Source organism: Pan troglodytes, chromosome 16, assembly GCF_028858775.2.
Source record: "Pan troglodytes isolate AG18354 chromosome 16, NHGRI_mPanTro3-v2.0_pri, whole genome shotgun sequence".
In the NCBI taxonomy this organism is placed as follows: domain Eukaryota; kingdom Metazoa; phylum Chordata; class Mammalia; order Primates; family Hominidae; genus Pan; species Pan troglodytes.
In genome coordinates this window covers 87709879-87727513 of record NC_072414.2, presented here as the reverse complement: position 1 = coordinate 87727513, position 17635 = coordinate 87709879, and the positions used below count along the sequence as shown (strand labels likewise).

The window sequence follows — 17635 nt, the reverse complement described above, 5'->3', positions numbered from 1 at the left end:
TCTCTGCAGAGTGGATGGTGGAGGTTCTATGGGATAAGATAGAGAACATTTCTGTATGTATGATCTCAGTGACTCTCTAAATAAAGTTTCCTGGTGTGTAAATGTGCTGGCTATCTATCATTGTGCCTCTGTTGTCACTGTCTGCTTTTCCAACATTAGGCAATTTAAGATTGTGTCTACCCTGCACACACACAGATGCACACACACACACACACACAGAGAGAGACACTTGCATCCTGTCAGACATTTGGGTTTAGAGGCTTATAATGATGTTGAATAATCTGGTTTTTTAGGTTTTGACTTTCCAACACGACGTAAGCACTGCCAAAGCCTATTTAGATGTATTCATTATAAAACTTGTTCCTGATTCAAAATGAGATAATATTTATGAAGCAATCTTGACAAGTACAAAAATCGTGACCTGTATGAACTGCACTGTGGCTAGTTCTTTTAGAAAATGTTTAAGTATAACTTACACAACCTGAGAACATCTTGTGTCCCAAAAGACTGAATTCTCAAGGTTATTTATAGACCACTGGGGTATTTCTATATCCTCATACTTTTTTTGGAAGCGTGTAGAGTCATGTTAATGAACCAAGAAAATCCCTGTGCAATTTTCCTACTGTTTATGAAAGTTATTGTTACATATCACATATATCTTTAGCATAGAAGAAAATAATAATAACAGCTAAAAACATTTGTTTTTCACTTATTATGCACCAGGCTCTGTTTAGAGGGGTTTGCATTTATTAATTAATTGATCTGCAAAAAAGAAAAACAAAAAACCTGAGACTTTAAGTGTTATTAGCCCCATTTTACAAGTGGTAAAACTGAGGCACAGAGAGGTTAAGTAACTTGGCCAGAGTTACAAAGCTAGGAAGCTAAGATTCAGGTTTTGACAATCAGCTGCATACGCCCTTGCTTTTAACCTCTACAAAACATCCAATTAAAGTGCTCACTGGTGGACTGACTATGGCATAAAAGGATGAATTGTTGGTCTTAGGAAGTATGAATTGTTGGTCTTAGGAAGTAGGAAGTATGAAATCTCTCATCCATGCCAGTCACTTTGACCCCAGGAATCTCCTGAGTAGTACCATAATAATAATAGTTTATCTGGAGGCTGGAGGATTGTGAAATGACTCTAGGCTAAACCAGACTAATGGTCTACCAAGCAGGGAAAGACATTTTTGTCAGGCTGATAAATTGCCTTTTTAGACTATTAATTCATTCATCCATCCATTGATCCATTCATCCATTCTTCCATCTTTTCTTGAGCCATGCATCTCCTATTCCTACCTATCACTTTCTAGTGATAATGACACTGGTCAATTTTATGATTCAAAACTCTATCTTCTTCTCATTTTAATTTAACTAAACACACCTAAATTTGACCTATAACTGATCCATTTCACTCTTTTTGGTCTCTGGGCAAGTCCAGGTCTTCATCTGTGAAAAGATGCCTTACTGTTTGAAAAGATGCCTTACTGTTAACAGCTGCCTTACTGTTTTAATTTTTTTGGCTGGGGGTGAGGGTTATAATTAAATGAGATAATGTATATACATCACCAAGAACGTAGTAATAGGTCCTAGGTCAACATTTTCCTTAAAAGGAAAACTAAACTCAATTAGCAGTAACTATTAAAATGAAATAATGAAACTATTAAGAGAAAATATGGATGAATATATTCTACTTCTTTTCTGAGTATAAATGGAAACTAAGAAAGTATAAAAAACTACATTAACATTAAAATATCTATATAATGTACATATGAAAATTAAATATACAATTTAATTTGAAAATCATAATCTATCGTGAGTTCTTAAAAATTAAGTAGATAAACAAATAGAAAATAGTAACCAATAGAACATAGGACATAATTTGATAATTCAGAAAATTTATAGAGATAGCCAAAGGAAACATCAAAAAATTTTTCACTTACAATGGCAATGGAAGAAATACTTTTTTGGGAAAAGAAATTAAATTATGAAATAGTTTTTTTTTAATTACATTTTTAGTTTTTTATTGGCCAAGGCAAAAAAAATGCTTGTTATGTCCTTACTGAAGTGCAAATTTGCATTTTTTTCAGAAGCACAGTTGGTTGTATTTATAGAAAGCCTAGAAAATAAGCACATTTTTACTCAGTGATTTTTAGGACAATTTTGAGATATTAAGAGAGCAGAAGATGCTCAATGATTCATTGGGAGGGATACAATGAAGTATTCTTCAAGACAGCAAAACTTTGAAATTAATTAAATGTGTAACAATAAAGAATGATTAAATTAAATTATGGTGAAACTGTAAGAAAGAAAAATATATTGCTATTAAAACAATCTTAACTGAAATGGGAAATATTCAGGATGTAATAATGAGTTTGATGTGGTGTGCTATGGAGTGGATGTTATACAGAGTGCTGTACTGACTTTGCAATATGTGTATATGTACAGTGTGTGTATGTGTAATGAGTGCTTACATGTTTTAGTTATTATGCCAAATATTTTCTATACTTTTTGTGAATTAAATGTCTTATTATAGATAAAGAAAGAGCAAACAAAGAGTATAAGTAACTTATCTAACCTCTTACTACAATAAAAGTCTCATCACTTTATGAGTGGTGAGACCAGGATTTTAACATTCACATATTTGGCATAAAACATATCCTATCCACCAGTATGACTCAAATGCCTCAATATACTTCACTTTACAAGGAAACCATCCCCCCCTCCCTACACAGTGGATAAAGAGTGGATATGTTGGTTTTAGTGTTCCTCTTTCTATAACTGCCTGCTCCTTGCCTGTTTACTTACCTGTCACAGATAGGTAGGGATAAAAATTACACCCTCTAGAGAAAGACAGATCTACTCTAAGTCTGGACTCTGTCACTTTTACAATTCTGTGGTCTTGGGTAAGGTATTTCCAACACAAAATTGTTATGAAGATTAAGTGGCATATGCCTGCAAGCCACTAAGCTTTACAAGGGTCTTGCAAATAATAAGTGTTCAATAAATAGTAGGAAATATATGTGTGTGTTTTTTGCCAAGCGTTCTTTAATAAACATATTACTCTTATATTCAGAAAAAGTGCAATAAATATTGTCAAAAAAATGAAGTAAACCAATGAACTGATGTAAGCCTCCAAAAGTTGCTTAAAAAAAAAAAAAAGAAAGAAAAAAAAGCAAAGCCACCTTTGTCTGGACATTATATCACAGTTGTGGCTGCTAACCACAGGTGGGTATGGAAGCCCGGAGGGAAACCAATTATGTGCAAATCCTTTGACTTAATGAAAAATAAAATTAAGCAGACTAATACCCAGCAGGTACTTAAACATCACCTAATATTATGAAAGCCAGTGTTTCTTAAAGAGAAAAAAAGTCTCTGGAGGAACTGGAGGAAGAAGCAGCCCTGACCTAGGAAGAAATTTCATATGTGCAGCATGATTTTTCACAGCACACCTGAAAATCACCAAGCAGTTCCTCCCATAAGTGACCTATTTCTCTGCCAGGGCAAAGGAGTTGACTCATACCTCAAAGCAAACGATTTTGCTCTATGACAAATGGTACTTAAATTTAGGTTCTGGTGTGCTCTGTACGAAGTGATAATTAACATTTATGGAAAAGGATTAATTTATTTATTGAAAAGCATTATTTTATTTTTTAATGTACCAGATAATGCCTTTTATATTTTATTTACATTAACTCATCTAATTTTTGCAGTAGCCCAAGGGAAAGATGTTACTATTTTCCCCATTTTATAGATTGTGAAAGGTCACACTGTTGAACCAGAGTCCATGACCTTTCCACTCAAAAATGCTGGCTCGTGGAAATTCATGGAGTTTCCAGAAAAATTCATTAGAGGTAAGGCAAACCCAGAGCTAAACTTATTCCTACTTTGAATCACCACTTTTGGTGATCAAAGTCCCCTACTAATTGAAGAGAAAATCACCCATTAAGGCTCGCTGTCCTGTTTTTAATGATATTAGCCAAGGAAGGGTTGGGGAGTCACAGGACAGAAGTCAAACTGGGAAGACCCAAAGATGGATGAGCGAGTCTGAAAATGGCGGACAGTTCTGGGCTCTGCTGGGGACTGGGGAGAGGACTTGGATGAGAATCTTGCAGCCTCCTCACCAGGCGCCTGGTACTACTAGCTGCCCATTCCCTCAGAATCATTGCTGAAGATCTGCCGCACCCTAGACATGCCTCTTAACTGGTTTTAAAACAAACACGTCCGTGTATCTGAGGTCTCTGAACTGGGGTTCACTAGGTAGCTCCTTAGTAATTTGTTGCTCACCAGCGTTTGGGAATGTTTGCAGAATTTCCCTTTCATGGCATGAAAGAGGACTCTCCGATAGAAAGTCACACAGGGATATTTTGAAATGGCTGGGAAGGTAATCTGATCCACTCTCTGGAATGTTTTCTCATACCAGCAAAGTGGCGTTTGTCACCGGTTGCTTTTACCAGTTGTTGGGTGGACCATTTTTGGTAGCTCTTTTCTTACCCTCATTCTTGTTCCACTTCGACTCTGTCTCTCTGATTTTCTTTTCCCCTTCTTTCTATTTCTAGGGCAGTTTCTCTCTGTCTCTCTGTCTCTGAATGTCCCTCTCTGTGTCTCTCTTTCTTGTCCCTTTTCCCTAACAGTCCCCTTCCCACCACTGGCTCAGGTCCTTCTCCTGGAAGCAAAGGCATTTCTCATCCAGACCAGCAGCTTGCATGTTCGGGACTCCAGCTATACAACATATACGGCCTTCAAAGGTTTCCGTGGAGCTTTTCATGTAAGATGTAGTTATTAATTCTCCTTCAGTGTTTAAAGACTCAGCCGGTGGGAGTGAAAGGTGGCCTATCCGCGCCAGCTGAAGAGCTGGTGAAATCTTGGCCTGATCTGTTATCTCCCAATGCTTTAAAGGTCTTTGACTGGGAGATTAGAGAACAAGGTTACAGTGACAATTTGTTTACACGCAGGGAGAGATTAAGATCTCGTTGAAAAGGAATAAAAATAACATCATCTTGAGCTGTCACAGCATGAGCCCCATTGTAATCAACACTGGTCTGATTTCAGGGATAATTTAAGACCAATTTATTATCTTAATTAAAAAAAAAAGAAGGGAGAATTCAGTGTTTCAGATGCCAGTTAGATCTTTGGACAATGATGCCCCTGGAGGTTCCACATACAAAATAGAACGCCCACAAGATGAGAATCTCCTAGGGGATAAAAATATACAACTTTTTTTCCCTTTAATTTCTTTTTTAAGGTACCAGCATCAAGAGAAGATGAAAAAGCAAAACGAAGTCCTGTTTGAATATTGTGACTGTTTTTAAAGACAGATGAAAGGGTAAAGAAAATAATTCCCATTCATCCTTTTGTTTAGTTTTTGGCATTGTAGCTAAGATTCTCCTAGCAATTGTTTTCCCCTTCTGCCTTAAGGAAATCCGCTAAAAATCTTGGGTTTTGGCAGGCTCGATTTTCTCATTTTCCCTCATAACTAATTCTTCTGCTTTTTAATCCGGAGAAACTAGGAACAATCCGGCCCAAGATGGAAATAAGTCTGGGAAGCTGAGAAGAGTGTGATTTGCGATCGCACCACCCACCGGCCTCCCCCTTCAAAGTTCTCCTGCCCAGTGTGAACCTCACTTCTGGCTTTTTCTACAAAAGTGGCCGTGAGCGCCCAATGCACAGAATGAATTCGGCTACAAAGAGGCCTTTGAGAGCTCCCGAGGAAGTGCCCCACTGGGAAACCAGGTGGATGGCAAACGTTCCCTTTTCATTACAAATGAGTTCAGGGACAGGGCCACCCTGATGGGACTCTCAACTCCATCCGAGAGCTAAGCCCCACCAGCCCACTCATTTGAAAACCAAACAGGTTTCCTTCTGCCTCCCCTCTCCCTGTTTACAAACACGTTTACAAGTGCTTGATAGGTGACCTTATTTACTTAGTAACCTGTGGATTCATTTATCTTGAAATTAGTAGGTAATGAAGTGGAAAACCTCAACAGCCCTCCCACTAATTAACATGATAATAAGATTGTTTTGCTACAGAGGTACAATTAGCATGTATGAGCCAAAGGGGAAGAAAGATCAATAAAATGTCTGAAGGGTACTACTCCCAGGTCTCCAGAAAAGAACAAAGAAGGGAAACTACAGATTTTAAGATCCATCCGTGTAAACACATCCAACTCTGAGACCGGACCCTACTGAAATGATTTGATGCCTGCTGGAGAAGGAGGTGTGGAGATAACTGAAAGGAATTAATTATAAAGTACACATTTTGGTGCAGTCGATGGCCTTTGAAAATAAAAGGGAAAAATTGAGGTGAGTTTCAGCTGCTCATCTTAAATATGCTTTGATGGGGGTGGGTGGGGGTGTAGAATGTGGTAATTACCCCTATAAAATGGTTCCATTTGTTCCTTTTCTCTATCCCCCAAAGTTAAATGGCTCAGATATAAAACTTAAAAGGAGATTCTTCTTGCACATCTAGTGTCAGCATACATTTTCATGAGGTGCTTTAACACACAGAGTGCACAGCTCAAATATTTATTTATTCCACAGACTGAGGTGTGTAGAGTAAATAAATATGACTTTAAAAATTGCCTCAATATGTATTTACCCAGTAGACTCATTTCTTGGGTAAATTACATGGATTTTGGTAACCTTCCATGACATTTTTCCTTGATTTTAAACATACACAAACAAAGAATTTAAATGTCCAAAGTGTCTAAATAACCTAATTGAACTTGTGACACAAACCAGGAAGAGCCAGGAGACTTGGTTGTGGCAGGAAAAATGCAAGGGTTCTTTGATAGATAAAATGAAGGAAACTTTCAGATCAACAGCAACCCAGGTTGACTGAGTATCACCAGTGTTTTGTAGGAGACTCAATTTATAGCATTCTTCATAAATACAAAAATATTGTGTGTCACATTTCACCACTCCTGTCTTCTGTCCTCCCTTGAAAACATAGATTTGTGTTTTCAACACAGTAGATGGTGAAATGTGACACATAATATTTTTGTGTCGCATATAGATTTTCCTGTGAAATTCCACAAATGATCACCCCTAAAACGAATGCTCTCCATTGCACTGGCCATCTGGCTTTGCATTTGATTTTTATGATAATAATTCTAAAATCCCTGTATCGCCCACCACCTTTAAAACTGGTTGGACCCAGTATATGGACAAGAAGCTTCTGGCACTGACAATAGAACATTCTCAGCACAATTTCAAATAGGAAATCTGCTTAGCTCTTACCAGTCTGAAAAAGAATGATCTTTAGTGGATTTTTCAAGTGACCAAGTCAGTAATGTTTTCATTTTGGAAATCATGTCAACTGATGGAAGTTGTTGATTTGCTTATATCATGAAAGGAGACTTTGGAGGGAAGTCATTTTCCATTTCTTTGTTTTTCTTTCCTTTCCTTTTCTTTTTTTTTTCTTCTCTCTCTCCCTAACCAGCATCTATAGGTTTTTAAAAACCTGACCAACATCTACATGCTTTGCATTAATTTTTAAAGGTAGATTATAATTGCTTGAAATTTACATCTTTGGAGTGAAGAGGAGAACCCATTCTTATTTCTGAAAGGCATTTCCATGATTTTCTGAATTGTCCTGGATTTAATTAGTAGTATTTGGGGCCAGTGAATGGCAGAGTTCTGAAAGAAGGGCTAAGCATTCCTGGGGACAAGCTGGAAGCTGCTTCCTGAACAGTCATCCTAACAGTCATCCTACTAGACACTAAGTAGGGCTGGGGGCCCATGTGTGTTGGTGGACACCAAGGAATGCTTTGAGCGAAGGACCCTGGGGAAGAAGGAAAAGGGAATGGGCTGTGCACACGAGGTCTTCTTGCTTCCTCCTCTGCACACTGGTTTGGTGAAAGGCCAACGCGAGGCTCACTGTGATGATTATCCACTACTTAGTGAGAAAAACCAACACTTCTAGCTTTTAAGTAGACGCACAGACACCTGCACAAGCCCCTGGCTTTTTTCTGATGTTTTTAGCCTCATAACAGACCTTACCTTTGACTTACTGGGTTGTAAGAATGTGGGAATTCTTACAATAAGAAACCAAGAGAGCCATTCACAACCATATGTAAAAAGGATTACCAATCTTTTGGAACTTCGGCACACCATTTTTTTCTCCATTCCATAGCATTGTCACATAACCGAATATGCATGCCCATATAGGGCACATGCAAATTCTAAAACCCAAGTGAATTTACTTTAAAATAATTTTTATTTCAGAATAACTTGAGAATTTTCCAATATCTCTAGAGATCATTGGAGGCACCCTAGGGGGTCATATAATCTTACCTAGGTAAAGCTGCCCTAGAAAAAAGAGTATTTTAATAACCAAAGTCGATTCCTCTTAGGAAGAATTCCCTTTGTGTTCTATAACCTAGCTTTAAATCCAAAGTCCTCATCTTAGAACAATCAGAGCAATATGATGTAGCCCAGGAGAGTCAGAAGTTGAATATTCCATTCAGAGAAATGTGCAACTCGGAGACATGAAACTGCACTGCATTTGTACTGGCTACGTCTTTCAGGGATAAAACAATAGTCCCCACTTGTTGGGTGCAACACATATCGTCTAGTTTTCTCAATCCTCAAAGGTAAATATTAATGCCTCCATTTTACAGATGGCAAAACTCAGGCTTAGAGAGCCCTGTAGCCATCTCAAAGTCCAACAGCCAGTTGAAAGAGAGGTGGAATTAAACCTAAATTCTTTTGGTTCCAGCAAAAGCCCCTATCAGTATCTCACCGTCTTTCTTGGGATGATGAACTGTCTTGCTGGAAACCCCCTTAAGAGCCAGTTTTGAAATTGTTTTGAAGTCCCCCTGACCTCTGTCTCCAGAAAGCATTTATTCTTTGGTGTACTTACTATATTGGCAACTTATGTTAATAATTTTTAAAGCCATGACCCACTGTGAGGTGCTAAACATTTCTTCTGGCTAGAACTTCTCGGACAGCATATATAAAGCTTCTCACAAGTTAATAGCAAGCTTCCTTCATTTGGTTTTAATGACTTTGTAAAATAAATACCCAAGATTGTTACTAAAAAATAAAATAAAGTGTTTCAGTGGGAGAATATAGAAGATATAAATTTAACTTAATATAATTCCCTTACTCCTTGTCAAGGGTGAACATGTGACGAGAAATTTTTAGAAGGGCTCCGATGAGCTGGTTGTAATAAGTAGCCTTTTTGGCCTAGATTTGTATCTTCCTTGAGAATAGTAGTAATTTTCGAGTTTCTTTCCAAATTTTTTTCCTTGCATATCCACTGTACAATTGGGATCTTGTCTCAAGGTGTGAAGCTTTTGCAAATTTATAAAATCATGTCGTCTGCCTTGCGTTCTTGGGAAGTACCTGACATGAACAAGACTGAATCCCCAGACTGCTCACAAGATCACAGCTGCCTCTCTTGTCACCCGGCTCTGTGAGCGTGGGCCAGTTTGGCATCATTCTGCTGTTTGGACAGCCCTGTGGAGGCACAGGTCGCTGAGCATTGTATTTCATCCACACATTTTCTCAACAATGTTGCCTTGCAGTTTGAAAGACAAGCAGGGTGGCCCAGGTATCACATTCCTCCAAGTCTCCCGGGCAGGACTGAGCTTTAAATGTGTGGGGGACCAGTAGCACATGAGGAGCCTTCCAGGTCAAGGGAAGGCTTGGGAGGCTTGCCACCGTTGTCTACTGGGGAAGGAAATCCAGCCCCAGTTAAAACCTGGGCTCCTGGGGAGCTGGCTGGGAGAGAGGGCATGTGAAGGTTAGGAGCCGCTGGAACAGGTGTGATGTTAGAGTCTCAAGTGAGAGAATGGCCGTGGTTTTTCCTCATCTTCCTGCTTACAGTAGTAGTTTTAGAAGAGCTTCCAGGTGCTTCTGTGAGTCAGGGTTCTCATGCACTCGTGCTAGTCACCCCGGTAGGTGACTTCAAGGCACTCTGTTCATAGCCCCTGGTTGCACACTCACAGACAGAAAGTGAGGGACCCATGGGATGTGCAAGGAGAAGCACTCTGCCTACAAATCCATTAGCATCCTAAGACTGGTCACCATGGGACAGTGACGACATGACTTTTGGCTGTCAGTCAGTCCTTTTGAAATGAAGCATGCAGTTTCTTTCTCCCTTCCCTCCCCTCCCCTCCCCTCCCCTCCTCCCTCACCCTCCCCTCCCCTCCCCTCCCCTCCTCCCTCACCCTCCCCTTCTCCTCCCCCTCCCCCACCCCTCCCCTCCCCTCCCCTCTGCTCCCTTCCTTTCTTTTCTTGACAGAGTTTCACTGTTGTCACCCAGGCTGGAGTGCAATCACACGATCTCAGCTCACTGCAACCTCCACCTCCCAAGTCATTCTCCTGCCTCAGCCTCCTGAGCAGCTGGGATTATAGGCGCCCGCCACCACATCCAGCTAATTTTTTTTGTATTTTTGGTAGAGACAGGTTTTCACCATGTTGGCCAGGTTGGTCTTGAACTCCTGACCTCAGGTGATCTGCCCACCTCAGACTCCCAAAGTGCTGGGATTACAGGCATGAGCCACCGCACCCCGGCCTGTATTCTTTTCTTTTTTAAGCCAGTCAAACTTAACAGTGGGTAATTCTGTATTCTTTATTGGGGTGAATGATAGTTACTAAATATGATCTACTATTATCTAAAATAAATCATCAGTGCTTTTTATTTGGTTATCTTCTTTTTCTTTTCTTTTCTTTTTTCTTTTGGTAAAGAAGAGGGATTTATTTGGCTCACGTTTCTGCAGGCTGTAGAAGAAGCATGGCACCAGCATCTACCTGCTCAGCTTCTGATGAGGCCTCAGGAAGCTTTCCCTCATGGTGGAACACAAAGGGGAGCAGGCACATCACATGGAGAGAGAGAGAGAGAGAGAGAGCAAGAGAGAGAGGGGGGAGGGAGGTGCCAGACTCTTTAACATATTTGGTTATTTTTAAATGATGAAACTCATGAGCGTGTGCTGCGAAGTCTTTTATTTACATCTAGCATTTATATGTTATTTAGTGTTGTTTGTCTCCTTGTTCTGTGTGATGACCAGATGGCACAGGGTTGCAGGAGTGCATGGTATTTGGAGTTCGGCTACTTCTCAGGAACTGTTGTTCCTCACTGAGCCTCTATGTCCTCATCTGCAGAGTGACAACAAGTGGTTTCTTGAGGGTTGCTAAGGGGACCTGAAAATTGATCCTGGCATGTTGGGGCCGTTCACCAGGAGGCAACCTCTGTGTTTTTTGTTACATGTACTCTTGAAACAGGTTTGAATTCATAGAACACACCGGGCCTGCTGCTAAAGAGAAAGAAACTATACAAATGGTCCCAACATCTTCAGAGATCCAGGGAGGAGAGCAAAAATCCCTAATATTCATGCTGAACAGGAAGTCCCTGGATTGAAGTCCCTTACAACTTTGCCAAAAGAGGTGATTTAGTCTCTTTGCTGCCCATTCACAAGTTACAGAAACTCCCAGAGCCATAGTTGCTCCTTCCACAGCTGAATCAAGAATTAGCCTCCAAAGTCAGAGCATGACCTCGCCAGAAGCTATTCATTCATTCCCGCCTGCACTCAGGCACCGTGCTAGGCAGTTGGAACACCACAATAAGACAGACAAGATCCCACCACTTGGCGGGGGAGATGAGATGGAAAGATATGTTAAATAAATGAAACAAGCAGTGCACTTGGGATTGTGAAGAAGGCTGGGAACAAAGCCTAATGAGGTGATTATGCTGTGGCTGGGGGTAGGAGGAAAGGATGGCTTCAGATAGCGAGGCCAGAGAAGGCCTTTCTGAGGAAGGGACACTTAAATTGAGACCTGCAAGTGGTAGAAGGGCCAGGTGAAGCAACTAGTGAGGGGAATAGCCTTCCAGGTGGAGGGGAGTGCATGGTGGGGAAGAGACCTGAGGAGGAGACAAACTTACGTCTCAGGAACAGAAACAGGGCCAGGAGGGCTTGAGCTCAGAGGGTAGAATGGATTTGAAGGGCTGCTGTTTCCAGCTGAGCAAATTACTAGGTGGGGGTTGAGGAAAGATACTTTCTTTTTCTTGTTCTGGATAGTGAGTTATACTGAGAAAAATGGAGGGGTTGTTCTGGCAGATTCTTATTATGTTTCATCTCCACAGAAGCTTTTTTTTTGTTTTTGTTTTTTGTTGTTTTTTGAAGGTTGCTTTTTGAAAAAAAAAATGAACTTGATATGAAGACAAACTGACCTTTATCTGAATACCTGTTCAGGTGCTACTGGGTGTGTGTTCTTCTTCTTCTTCTTTTTTTTTTTTTTTTTTTTGAGACACTCTTGCTCTGTCGCCCTGGCTGGAGTGCAATGGTGCAATCTCGGCTCACTGCAACCTCCACCTCCCAGGTTCAAATGAATCTTGTGCCTCACACCGCCAAACCTGGCTAATTTTTGTATTTTTAGTAGAGGCATTTCGCCATGTTGGCCAGGCTGGTCTTAAACTCCTGGCCTCAAGTGATCCACCTGCCTCTGTCTTCCAAAGTTCTGGGATTATAGGCATAAGCCACCACTCCTGGACTGGGTGTGTGTGTTCTTGACTAAAGTATTTAATCCCTCTGGGCCTCCATTTTTTCATCTCTAAAATGGATTCAAGACTGAAATAGCAAGGTGAATAATACAATACCTCCAAGTATCTACTGGTTAGGAGGAATTAAATGCATCATTCAAGTTGCCTTATCCACAGCTCTATATGACAGTACTCACCACATTGAAGAACTTCCCAGCAAGTGCCCTGGGCCCACTGCAGTGATCAAATTCAGTGAAATATGTGTCGAATGTGTGGGAAGAAAACAGAGCAATTCACTGAAAAACTGTTTGAAATGGCCCGGGATTGAAATAAATAATTGCAAGGGCCTTCCTATCCGGATCAATTTCTCAGGTAACCATGGTAAGAGTAGTGTCAACGCTTTGCCAGACATTAATTCTGAAATTGATGACCATCATCAGTTTTGAAATATGTGATATGTTTGATCCTATCAAAAGGCATGTGTATTTCCATATAAATCCTTTCAAAATACAATATATCCTTTTTGGTTTTTGATGTCTTCCAACTCAGAAAGTATGATATGATAGATGTAAGTTTCTGAGCACATTAGTGATGTAACAATTTCAACTGAAGGTATTTTGGGGCCCTTGGCAACACCTTCAATCTCTGGGGATGTTAGAAATTAATGGTGAGAGGAATACAAACAAAACTGTGCTTACCTGTTTTCTGCAAATGAACACCTATGCATATCCTGGGAGGGTGCTTGCAATATGACTGAAGGCCAATGCTCCATTTATACATGTGCAAAACTACAAAAAAATTCCCCTGAATTACAGTGAAACCGTTTTTAATTCTTCTAATTTTTTTCCTACCATGTGCCTGCACCATGTAAATATCGATTTTAAACACCTGACAGGTTTAATCTTGAAAATGGAAGCATAGACCAGTTCATGTGCATAACAAACATCCGATTTACTACTCTTCTTGCAAGGGGAAAATGAGTTGCCCCTCCTTCTTCCTCTTCAATTTGATAAACTCTTGCCTCTTTTGTCAGGTCGGACCTATTCTAGTCGACTTGTGTCCAAAAAAAATACCTTACAAATGGATTTTCAGTCACCACTCAACGAAGCTGGTTGACAGAGCTCCACAAAATCCTTCTGGAGGGAGGCAGGCTTTTAACTTGATTGATGAAATTATATCTAAATCTAGTAGATTTGGGACTTCAAAGGCATTTTTCCCTACTTAGGGCATCCCGGATGAAGGGCGTATGCTATTTGTACCAAACTCCCAGGCTCAAGTGGTTCGCAAATTGACCCCTTTGTAATAGGTTAAAGGTTTCTTGCTAGATAACAGTGGTTCATTTTGATTAATTATGTCAGGGAATTAATGTATGATTACTAACTTTGAGCAGACCCTGCTCCTTCTGACCCCGGGCTGCTTGTTTGTGTGGCTGGTTGTAATTTTCGACTGATAGGTTAGGAGAGGTCACTGTGTGGTCAGCATATTTTAAACAAAGGAAGAAAAAAAAGAAGCAGGGACCTCCAAATGGAGTGGACACTGCAGTTCACAGGCTTGACAGAGAAGATCTGTTAAGTGTTTTAGCAGTGGGCTTTTATATATTTACTCATGCTAATAAAAGATGGTTCCCCAGGATGGAGAGTAACCTGGGAAGATGTGAAGAATAACAGTTAAATGTTAGCCCATAAATTTCATTTCATACTGGTTTCAATAACCTAGGACCTTGTTAAAGATTAAATGGCAACGTGTTGAGTTTTGGCTTTCGATAGGTCAAGAGAATCAGGATGAAAAATTCTTGTTAATAATGAGGTTTTCTAGTAGATGGTGTGTAGTTTAAACTGTTATTCTTAGATTACTAGCTATTTAGAAGGAGGGTAACAGTATAAGCTGATGACATTTCACTTCAAATTATTTTTATTCCATTAATTGACATTATTTATGTGACACAACTCCTCTTGATGGAAACAATTTCATTCTTCAGCATGAACTAAGAACTTCACGGCACATGGTCCTCTCTAAAGAATCAGTTCAAAATGTCCAGTGGCCTCTAAAATTAAACTGGTGTTCCTTGTGTCTTTGTTTCCTTCAGAGCAAAATATTTACCACCAGAATTAAGTTCTTAGGGTCTTAGAAAATGCTTTAAGGATTTGTTCAAAAAAAGAGCTTATTTTTTCTCTCTCGGACTTTGAGGATTTCTCTATCCAGAATTCTGTGGATGTGATGTTGTCAATGTTTTCTGAGTGTGACCTTGTTGAAACACAATTACAAGGCTCAGAGGAAGAAGGGCAAGCTGAGGAGAGAGAGGAGAACTTTATAGGAAAGACAGAAGTGCCCAGGGGAAATATCAAGGAAACAGAGAAGGGCATAATTATGAAAGGGTTGGGCAGAGCATCGAGAGGAAGAGAGAATGCCAGAACTGTTTGGTTTTCGAGTAAATGCTGCATATTAGAGGACTTGAAAGCAGAGAGTTTAAAAAAAATCAGAAAAAATGAAGTGTTACAAAGGGAAGGTGTTACTTAGATGCTGTATTAAATTTTTAAACATTATAAAACACCCTTTCTATAAGGTTATTCAGAAATAAATTGTGCTTTAGCGTTCAGATTTAGTTATCTCTGTCCAGAAGGATATTGGAAAGGCACTGGGCATGCTGACAATTGCTGATCGCCCATAGCCTTTATGGACAACATAATCACAATTACTGTATTTCAAACAAGCCCCTTTCAAAAATTAGAGGTGTTGATGACTTTAATGGGGACATAGACCATTTGTCTGTTCCATTATTGCAATTACTGTCTGGCTTGGTATCTTCTCCCTGACAGTGGCTAATGCTGTATACTTCAAAGGAAGATATAAACCCTCAATAATGCACTTATGGTCCAATTCACATCTAGCTCTTCATCTCCCTACTGTACTCGCCCCACTTCCTTCACACACACACACATGCACGCGTGTGCGCACACACACTTTCACACACACACACAGAGTTATAAGTGTAGGATTCTGTTGAGGAAATACATTTGCATTACATTGGAGTTACAGAAACAAGCAACAGCAGAGCAGAAGAGAGATGAGGCCACAGGAGCACAAGTTGCAGGGCTAGAGACATGGAGAGGTTGCCTTACCTAGTTGTTCCCCTGTTAAGGCATAGCTGTCCTCATATCAAACAGAGATCTCAGAAAGACAATAATCCTCAGATACCCCTGCAACACTTCTTAGGGGTTTTGAAACACAAACCCACTTAAATAATTATTTTCTTTCTCAGTTCAACCGCTCACTTTCCTATGTTCAGTTGTTGCAAATAAATAGGGAAATATATATATATATATCTCATATATGTTTTATGATATGTATCGCCTAAATATCTCCTAAGTGATATTTTCTTCTTGATTCCCAGATCACACAACTTTGAACTAATTTGACTATTTTTGTACTGTAGATTCTATCATGGTTTTAATCATATTTTTATTTTTAAATAATAAGATAAAATAGGAAAGTTTCTCTACACATAAGCAAAAAGACAGAGTAATCTGAGGTTAGGACTGTATGAGGACAACTGTGTATAAAGCTGTGAGTTGGTTCTCATTTATTTTTCCTGGAGAAGAATAATGCTCACCAACAGTGCAGCCCCACAAGCTGTAACTACTCATATCTTTTCATTGGCCAGACAAATTGGGTTCCTGCTCTCTACTACCTAGATTTTGATGGGAAAACAATGACACTTCTGCTATTGTTCCAGGACTTCGTGAAGATTCAGGGTTTCAAAATCAAAAGCAGAGCAGAAAAGCATTAAAAAAGAATAAAAAATTTTAAAACTATTGAGTTTAATATAGTTAAGATGCATTTTATCTGAACTAACTGATTTTGTCATCCTGAAATGAACTAAAATGGACAATTAGTGTTCTTGTTGTCTTCAACAGGTTAAGTTGAAGTTCCATTCATTTTCACTCCAATGAACAGGCCAATGAATTTATTTAGATTTTGATGAATGTTTCTGTCCATTAGCTTTTGAAGACAATGTTTATATTTAATAGATACCCTGGATCAACTAAAAGAAAACAGAGCCAGAAACCTTGCCAGGTAGATATGGGGACTGTAGAATAATTAATCATCTCAGTTTGCCTGGACCAGAGGGAGTTCTTGAGAGATGAGGCTTCTAATTTTCCAACTAAGAAACTCCTGGATAAACCCAGACAAATCAGGTCATCCTAGATTTGGGAGTCCCCCCTCCAGCAGCCAATTTCTAATGTTATGGATGTTGGCTCTTACCGTAAAGGATCCAGCCGTGCATGGTAGCTCATGCCCATAATCCCAGAAGTTTGGGAGACTGAGGCAGGTGGATCACTTGAAGTCAGGACTTCAAGACCAGCCTAGGCGACATGGTGAAACCCCATCTCTACTAAAAATACAAAACTTAGCTGGGTGTGGTGGCGTGCACCCGTAATCTAAGCTACCTGGGAGGCTGAGGCAGGAGAATTGCTTGAACGCAGGAGGCAAAGGCTGCAGTGAGCCAAGATTGTGCCACTGTGCTCCAGCCTGGGTGACAGAGTGAGACTCTGTCTCAAAAAAAAAAAAAAAAAAAAGGGATCCAAATGATATGTTCTATCTTCAACATACCTTTCCTCTATACATTAATAATGGTAGGAAACTAAGCAAGCAAATTAAGGACGATTTTCACTAACCCTGCTATCTTCTATCCTACACTCACTCTGCTGTATTGTATTATATTGTGTTATATATGTGTGTGTATGAATATATGTGGATATATATGCGTATATATGTATATGTTTATGTGTGTATGCACACACACTAATAATTTCTTGTTTCTAAACTAGAGATTGCTTACTGAACTTTACTAATTCTCATAACCAAAATTAAACTACGTGCCAAATCTTATGAACGATTTGGAAATATATTATTTAGCTTGGTTTTAGAGGATCACATTAATCTTTTAGAACAGTCATAAAGCGGCATTCTAAAACACAAAGTACAATAAAGGTCTTCAATGAAATTTAAAAGAGAATAATATTTTGGATTTTGTTTTTTAAGTTCAGAGGTGACTTTCAACAGAACTTCAAAACCAAATTGGGGAACAATGAACATAGAACTGTTCTTTTTAATCATGAGCAAAATCTATCACACATGTTCTTTCAAGTAAAG

General features: G+C 39.5%; 2 long non-coding RNA genes across 4 annotated transcripts in view; both read left to right on the top strand.

Moving 5' to 3' along the window:
• LOC107968432 (uncharacterized) overlaps nt 1-17635 on the top strand; it is a 182780-nt gene that overhangs the window by 150212 nt on the left and 14933 nt on the right. The gene's annotated exons all lie outside the window — the stretch shown is intronic.
• Nucleotides 1821-16315, top strand: LOC107968431 (uncharacterized). Of its 2 annotated transcripts, XR_010151525.1 has the most exons (4): nt 1821-4765; nt 5243-5323; nt 5508-6300; nt 11227-16315. It is a non-coding gene; the product is annotated as an uncharacterized LOC107968431 (long non-coding RNA). The 2 variants fall into 2 exon arrangements; XR_001709608.4 differs by having other exon boundaries at nt 5243-6300.